Below are 9,062 nucleotides of genomic sequence, written 5' to 3'. Positions count from 1 at the left end.
AGGATTGAACTCGGGTCCTTGTGCTTGCAAGGCAGGAGGCAGAACCACTGAGCTAAATCCCGGGCCCTACATGCCTTAATTCTTTTCATGTCCCTCTACCTTCCCCTGGCTTAGAATGGAGCTTTAAAAATTCCGATTTTGAAAACAAAGTTATTAGTTCACTTTGTCATGCCAAGTGCAGTCACTGTCACCTCCAGCCCTGTGTAGTGGAAATTTCGGCGAAACAGATTTTCAACATTTTCTGGGCCTCTGGTGGGTCAAAGCCTGGCTGAATCTATGCATGCATGTTTCCTGGCCTTCATTCTGCCCCTCCTGTAAGTTACAGTACTTCTGCAGGGTGGAGGAAAGTAGACTCACTCAATTTGGCCAAATTGTGAATATGAGCTTTCCTTATACGCTTCCTAGTGGGCAAGCAAATGTGTCTGGATAGTTGGGGCCCAGATTCAGCCTCTGGCTGGTTTGCTGGCAACAGAAAGTTCCTTCTTATTGCGGCAAGCATGGTGGCACACACCTGTAATCCCAGCTACGTGGGAAGCTGAGACAGGAGGATTGCAAATTTGAGGCTAACCTGGGCAATTTAAGGAGAACTTGTCTCAAAAAAAAAAAAAATTAAAAAGGGCTGGAAATGTAGAATGCTCCTGGGTGTGATTATAAGTGCTTTAAAAAAAAGATTTTTCCTTATTATAATGAGCAAAGTGATTTTGTTATGACTTCTACTCATTGTACCTCCTAGGGTTACACAGAACAATCTAATGCCTGGTCCTGCTTGCAATCCTTCAGGTATTTAAAGACACTGCTTAGCTCATGCCTAGGTTTTCTTAAAGGTACACTGTTTTTCCACTCCAGAGTTTTCAACTATTTCTTTTTTTGGGGGGGGTACTGGGGTTCAAACTCAGGACCTTGAGCTTGCAAGCAGGGGCTGGAACCACTGAGCTAAATCCCTGGCCCATTTTCAACTATTTCTAACATAGAATACCTTCCTATCCTGGCTTTTCCAAACACATCCTCTGTATTTGGCTTAAAATATGAAGCCCACAACAGACTGCAGTTCCTCAGATGGGTGCATCCGGGATGAATAAAGCGGAAGGCAAGATTTTATTTTTATTTATTACAATTAAGCAGTTATACTTGTGACAGGATGTCAAAATGATTGTTTCAAAATACAATAGATGTGAAATTCTAAAGCCAAAACATCATATGCAGAATTCATAAAGGAAATGGTTGTGAATCTGTTCCTTGACTTTTGGACTCTGAGGTCACATTAGAGAGATAATACAGGGCCAAGATATGGAGAGGAAACAAGATTTACTGACAAATTTGCCCTCACAGTGGGGAAGTGAGAAGAGCTTACTATCTCCTTCTCAAGCCTAATGAAGGACATGCACAGGAGCTTCCCAGAGAGGTCTGAAATGTGTCCCCTGCAGTGAGGAGACCTGGGCCTGCCTTAGGTCTCAGAAAGCTCTGGGAAAGTGAGCTCTGGTTGTGGGCCGGAAGGGCTACTCTGGGGTCAGCTTGCAGTCCATGATATCCTTAAATCACATGTGTCTATATGAAAGTCCACCAAAGACAGAGGACTAGCCTGGGCTTGTTCTGCTTTCTGTAGAATACGGCCACCAGGAGGGGTAGACAAAGGCACCAGAAAGCTAGGTTAGTGTCTGGATTCCTAGGGTCTGAGGAAAGAGATACAAATGTGCACCTGGAAAACAGATGCATCTGCCTAGAGCACAGCATGATAGGAAAGCAGTTCCCAGGGGGAAAAATTAAACATCTCCAAAAAGCCCACAGAAATGCACATGGGCGAAAGTTTGTATTAGCCACCTGCCAAACTCAGAGAGCTGTCAGCTAAATAAGAACTTTCTGTTCATCTCCTCTCCCCTTCTCTTCTACCTTGGCTTAGGTGAGGCTGAAAAGAAAACAGATGCTAATGAAAAGAAAGGAGGAAAGCAGGAAGGGAAGACAGGGAGGAGAGGGAGAGGGAGAAAGAGATAAAAGAGAGAGTCTTAGTCAAGCTCCTCCCTTAGGTCAGGAGCTTACCTGGATACCAGGTCAGAAATTTAACTTGGAATAAAGACAGGTCTAGTCGGGGATTTAGCTCAGTGGTTTCACCGCCTGCTGCGCAGGCGCAATGACCCAAGTTCAATCCCCAGTACCAAAAAAAAAAAAAAAAGACAGAAGGCCTAATTAACATTTGGGACTGGCATTCTAATTTATAAGTTGAAATTATGCCTGTGTCCCAGGGTCATTACAGGATTCTCCATTACTGATAGAAGCAGAAAAATCATGGATCTTTGTGAACTTTAATCACACATGGATCACACAGGACTCTTCTGCAAATAGCAGTTGTGATTTGGTAGGTCTGGGGGTGGGACCAGAGATTCTGCATTTCTAACAAGTGTCCATTCATGCCAATGTTGCTGGTTCTTGGGCCACGAATCCTGACTTTAACATACCAGTAACCCCCTTTATTTGATCTTTAAAACAGAATTATTAAGAAATAGAGTGTTTATTTGGAAAAAGTCATACTATGTAGAAAAATGTTCAATTCTATCTTCAGTTCCTATCCTTCCACCTACTCTATCAGTGGGAATAGATGTAACTCTGTGTAATTATTTGGTGTGCACTCTTCGGAGCCTTTTTTAAGAAAGATCTTCCTAAGTGTAAGATTATATTGATCAAGAATCAGAGAACAGAATCCATTCTTGCTGTTTTAAGGAGAAAGGATTTTGTCACACAGTCTTTGATAGTTTACAGAGGGACTGTGAAGCATGAAGAAACGGACTCCAGACTGAGTTGTCAGCAAAGTCTTCTGATGTCAGTCCACCAAGCGAGGTAACGCCTCTCCCTTGATCAGAACTTATCTGGTCACACAGCCGCTGTTGTGATTTGGGAAATTTCCACGATAAGCACACTGCTGTTGGTGGGGCAGCATGACTACACTATGTCTGGTGCTGTCCAAGAAATGGACGCTTAGGGCTCTGCCTCTAGAACTGTAAAGCTAAGGCCAGTTAACACCAGAGAAAAACCAAAAGCTGCCTCGGCTAGGTTTCTAAAAGTGACTCAGGCTGCAGAAGTACAGCCTCACCTGCTGTTTGGTGGGCTGGGGCTTATGAGCTGGTCAGATGCAAGCGACATTCAGCACCTGGCTGGAAGGAAGTCTCAGGCCCTACCACGCTCTGTAGCTCAGAAAGGTACCTGACAGTCATGAGCAGATGTTGACACCACCCGAATAGACAATAAAGAGGTAAATCTTGGGATTTTTCTGTTGGAAAAGACCTAGAGATACAGCCCAACTTGATACTTTAGCGAAACGGACATTGAGATCCAGAGAAGTTAATACTTGTTAGTTATGGTGTAGAACGAGAACTCAGATCTTTTACATGGAGATCATGTGTCTAAAGAGATTGCTGCTTTCCCAGAAGTCACGTTATACTGATCGATTGATTGATTGATTGAGACAGAGTCTTGCTATGTAGTTCAGGCTGGCCTCGAACTCACAGCGATCCTCCTTCCTCAGCCTTCTGAGTGCTGGGATTATAGGCGTGTGCCACCACACCTGGCTTAGAAGTCAGGTAATATTGACCAGCCTGAGTTTATTGCCTAGAAACCCTTGTGAAAATGTGGATGCCTTCATCTAAAATACACCTCTTTGTTCCCCAACTAATTGGGAGTTCATTTTGAGGACCAACACGCAGAACCTTGTATGTATCTCTTTTTAGTTATGTTTTTGTTAATTTAATAAGACAATAGTAGATCCCAGTGCAGACCCTCTGAATTATAACACATGCAAGTTAGGTAAGCATATTTTTATGCCCTAATCCAAATCACTTTTTTAAAAAAAGGTTGAATAACAGATAAAAGAGTGGATGCAGTGGTGCATACGTGTAATCCAGCTACCCAGGAGGTGGGAAAGTCCAAGGTTGAGCAGCTGCAGCCAGTGAGGGCCTCCCTGCTGGTGGGGACTCTGCAGGGTCCCAGCGCAGTTCAGGGTACTACACAGTGAGGCAGGGAGTGAAACTGATTGTCACTGATTCATGTCACTTTCTTTGGATACAATTGTTTAACAAATTACCAGCCTGCTTCATTGTTCTAATATCCAGCTTGTAATTCTCTCCCATCCCTTCAAGGAGAGCTGTCCAAAAGCTTAGGGCAGTGAACAGTGTGTGAACATTCCCCTACTTTGATGGGCTAGTCACCCTGTCAAAAAACAGGCTATTTGGAAACTGTGGGTGGCAAGGTCTGTAACCCCAGCACTCAGAAGGCTGAGGCAGGAGGGCTGCTGTGCACTCAAGGCCAGTCTGAACCACATAGCAAGACCCTGTCTCATAAAACAAACAAACAAACAAAAACTAGGCTCTTTGGGCAAGACCGTTCTATCTGGGCAAGACGAGTAAGCTCGTGCTGGCACCTAGTGGACACTGCTGTTTTTCATGAACATTAACAGGCCAGCCCTGCAGTCATCAGCTCCAGAGCACCGTTTTCACTGGACGCAGTCCGACAGGTACAGAAACAGGCAAGGCTAAGCATTTAGTACCTTTGTGGCCCCAGCGAGGCATTCTGCGATCCCCTGTGGAAGGGCTGTGGAGACACAAAGCCAGAGAGGGGCAGTCGGAGCCTCTTCCCTTGGCAGGGCCTACAACTCTGAGTGGCCATCGTGCGGGCTGTGGTGGGAGTGTGACTAAACGAGTGGGCCAGGACAGCCTGTGAAATCTCAGAAGAAATCCTCCTTCTTTCCTCGACACATCAGTGACATTTAGGGTAACAATCTCGAATGTTTTAGACCTCACCTCACATCTTTGCACCTTTGACCTATTGCTCTCTATCTTCTTATTTCCATACCTTATCCCTCTTTTATTTTTAACAAAGGGGAAGATCCAATGCAAATGCCACCTACTCTGAAAACATTTCCCTGATTCTTCCAGCCAAAATAAATTCTTTCTTCAGCAGGGTCCCCAAAATACTTTTATAAAAATACTATACTGGGAATTGAGCCCAGGTCCATGGCCTTCACAGCTGAGCTATGGCCCTAGCCCTTTTAATTTTTTATTTTGAGACAGGGTCTTGTTTTGCTGCTGAATTGTACCAAGATGGGCTCAAACGTGTGATCTTCCTGCCTCAGCTTCCCACAGTGCTGGGATTATAGGTGTGTGCCACCATGGCCAGCTTGGTACTTTGTTTTGACTGTCAGTTTTGGGTTCAGAGTACCCCTGTGCACACTGTGGAAACCTGAGGCGGATGTCCTCTTAGTCTGTGCTGTATCTTCAGCACACTGAGCAAGAACTAAAAAACTGACATAAAATCAAAGGGGGTTTCCTTTAAATAATTTTTTAAAAGATTCATTGCTTTGCGATTGGGTAAAGGGGTTCTATTTTTTTTTTTTTTTTTTTTTTTTGGTGATACCAGGGATTGAACGCAGGACCTTGTGCTTGACAGGCAGGTGAGGCGCCAGTGAGCTAAATCCCTGGCCCAAAAGCTTCTATTCAACTTCCAAATTTAGGGGTTTGTTTTTCCTTCTTTGTTGGACAAATTTCAAATTCTGCATCTTGAATGTTTGTTAATGACTCATCTCTAATTTTTAATTCTCATTACTAGGGATCAGGGCAAGTAAATTATTAGCGGGAAGTGAGTCAGAAGGAACGAGAAAGAAAAACTTCTTGGAAGAGGCAAGGTAGTGAATATGAGGAAGAAGCGAGAAATAGATCGTTTTGAAGGATTTGGAAATAATCTGCAGATTGACCCATAGTTTAAAGGATTTCCAATTTGCATAGTTTAGTGTCCTTAGGAAATGTGAGAACAGACATTATTGGATGGGGACGCTGAAGGCCTGAGGGTTAGGGTTAGGCTTGGCCATGGTCATTCAACCAACACACAATAGAACCACAACTGAGGTCCAGGACTTGTGCATGTACGACCACAGCTCTTTCCACTACAACACGCTGGAGTCCGAGAGACAGTGGGAAAGTGGCCTGTGGCTATTCCCTGCATATTGTTTACGTGACAAAGCATGGAAGGAGAAGGGTTGTGCAAAAGGCAACCCAGCAAACCAGATACGGAATGGGCAACATCCATGGTCTCCCTAGCTCCACTCATCTGACTCCCTGTTTACCAGTTTCTCCTGTAGCCAAAAAAGGAACTGAGAGCACGACGTCCATGTCACCAGCGGGTTCCTGCTCCAGCAGTTCTCAGAAAGGCACAGCACGGTGTGATGAGTTTGCAAATATTGGGGGGTGGGGTGGAGTGGGGGGATGGAAATTAGGCAGGGAGAGGGGTCTGATTGCACTCTGGTCAGTCACCTCTGGTCCCAGGGTTCTGTGCCGCTGAAGCTATTTCCTCAGAATCTTGAGAACAGGTGCCCTTCCCGGGAAGGATGACACATCTTACAAACACAGGCCTCTGCATTAGTAAGTGGACTTGCAGATGTGGCCATGGCAAGCTAGATGGTTAAGATCTGCTCACCCTGGTTTTCACAGTTGTTGAGTCTTTGGACAGGTTGTACGCAGTGATTCATCTCCTTCACCAGCTTCTTCATTGAGTTATTTGAAGTTACCTCTCCGGGCCACTTCTACTCCTCTGCAATCGTTCTGAACTGCCTTTGGCACAGTGGTGTAGCTTGGAATTTCTTTCTCCCACTAACAAGTCACATTAATAAGCTACTTCTTATTCCAATCCCCCAATGGGGCCACACTTATTTTTCAGAAGAAGGAACTGAGACTTGGAGAAATCAATTAACTTGGTAAGAGCACACGATCACACAGTAGTAAGTAGCAGGGTCAGAAATGGACTGAGATTTAGGCCTAGTTTTTCTCTGGCTTCAGGTAATGTCCTTCAAAGACCATGCTAACTCTAACTAATCACCTTCCTAGGTACCTGCTGTTCACTCACAAACACATAAAATAATAGAATTACATTATGATCATCCATTTATGTTTTTCTTCAACATTGCTGTTTGGGAGCCTCACAGTACATTTTATGTGCATTTTCATTACTGTTCAAGATCTTAGGTTCCATTAAGAACAGAATCGTAGCTGGGTATGGTGGTGCACGCCTGTGATCCTAGCACTTGGGAAGCTAAAGCAAGAGGATCATGAGTTTGAGGCCAGCCTGGACTACATGGTGGAAACCCTGTCTTAAAAAATCAAAACCAAACCAAAGAGGGAAAGAAAGAAAGAAAGAAAGAAAGAAAGAAAGAAAGAAAGAAAGAAAGAGAAAGAAAGAAAGAAAAGAGGAACATAATTATGAAAATTGCCATTTACTGATACCTCTTGGATCAGGAGCAACAAGCTGGAAACAGAAAGAGGAACTTGCCTTCGGACCATGGAGGGGAGGTAATGGGACAAAAGAAGGGAATCTCCCTGCTCATTGTGCAAAAGAGATGTGCACTTACAGCAGATATTTTGAGAGGAGATAATTATAAATTGTACATGTGATTGTTCTCAAAACTAAAATAGTTTTGAGAAGTAACCAAAGAGAAGGTTGGATGAAGCCATCACACATTTGATCTCATAGTAGTTAAAGAAAAATTTTCTTAATCAGTATCTATCAACATTGCAGGTTCCAGGACATAAAGTCAATACATAAAAATCAATTGCATTCCTGTACATCAATAATGAACTCACCAGGAATGAAATCAAGAAGACAGTTTCATTCAGAATAGTTTAAAAAATTAAATACATAGGAATCAACCTAACAAAGGAGGTGAAGATTTCTTAAAAGAAGATTACATAACTCTGAAGTAACAAACTGAAGAAGATTTTAGAAAATGGGAAGATATCCCTTGTTCTTGGATTGGCAGAATTAATATTGTGAAAATGGTTATATTACCAAAAGCAATCTACAAATTCTTCGCAATCCTCTATGCAACAACATTCTTTAAAGAACTAGAAAAATCAACATTGAATTTCATCTGAATTAGAAAAAAACCAGAATAGCCAAGGCAACCCTGAGCACAACAGACCAGTGCTGGAGGCTGTACTATACTGGACTTTGAGCTGTACTATAAAGCCATAATAACAAAAACAACACGGTACTGACACGAAAAAAGAAATGTAGACCAATGGATCACTTCTTGGCCTTTTGGCTAAGATCAAGTGTAGAAATGTAGACCAATAGAATAGAAGACACAGAAACAATCCAAGTGCTAACAGTCATCTGATTTTTAACAAAGGGGCCAAAAAATATATGTTGGAAAAAAGACAGGTTCTTTTACAAACAGTGCTGTGAAGACTGGAGAGCCACATGCAGAGAAGTGAAACTAGATCCATATCTCATCCTGTATGAAAATAAAATCAAAACAGATCAAAGACCTGGATATAAAACCAGAAGCATTGAAACTGCTGGAAAATAACACAGGTGAAACACTTGAAGTCACTGAAGTCATAGGCACAGGCAAAGACTTTTTGAACAGGACCTCAAAAGCATAGGAAATAATTTCAAGAATCAACAAATGGAATTACATCAAATTAAAAATTTCTGCACAGTAAAGAAAACAACTGAGTGAAGAGACAACCTACTGAATGGGAAAAAACATTTGCCCGCTACTCTTTTGACAGAAGGTTAATATCTAGAATATACAAAAAACTTAAAGAAGTTAATCCCCACAAAACAATGAATCCAATAAAAAGTAGGCTAATGAACTGAATAGATACTTCTCAAAAGAAATTACAGTGGCAAAAAAGTACACAAAAACATGTTCAACATCTCTAGCCATTACAGAAATGCAAATTAAAACTACATTGAGATTCTACTCTTACTTGAGTCAGAATAGCTATCATCAAGGAAACAAAAACAATAAATGCTGATGAGGATGTAGGGGTATAGGGGTTCCTTCTTACATTGTTGGAATTGGTACACCGCTACGGAAATCAGTATGCAGATTTCTTAGAAGACAAAATGGAGAAATACCATTTGACCCAGTCATTCCATTTTTTTTTTTTTTTGGTACCGGGGATTGAGCTCCGGTCCTTGTGCTTGCCCGGCAGGCGGCGAAACCACTGAGCTAAATCCCCGGCCCGATTCCACTCTTGGACATACTCTTTTTTTGTTTTTGGGGGGTTTTTTTGGTACTG

Source organism: Heterocephalus glaber, unplaced genomic scaffold (assembly GCF_053883595.1).
Source record: "Heterocephalus glaber isolate CG9 unplaced genomic scaffold, H.glaber_assembly_v1.0 deba00001561, whole genome shotgun sequence".
In the NCBI taxonomy this organism is placed as follows: domain Eukaryota; kingdom Metazoa; phylum Chordata; class Mammalia; order Rodentia; family Bathyergidae; genus Heterocephalus; species Heterocephalus glaber.
Note: the sequence above shows the minus strand (reverse complement) of the source record.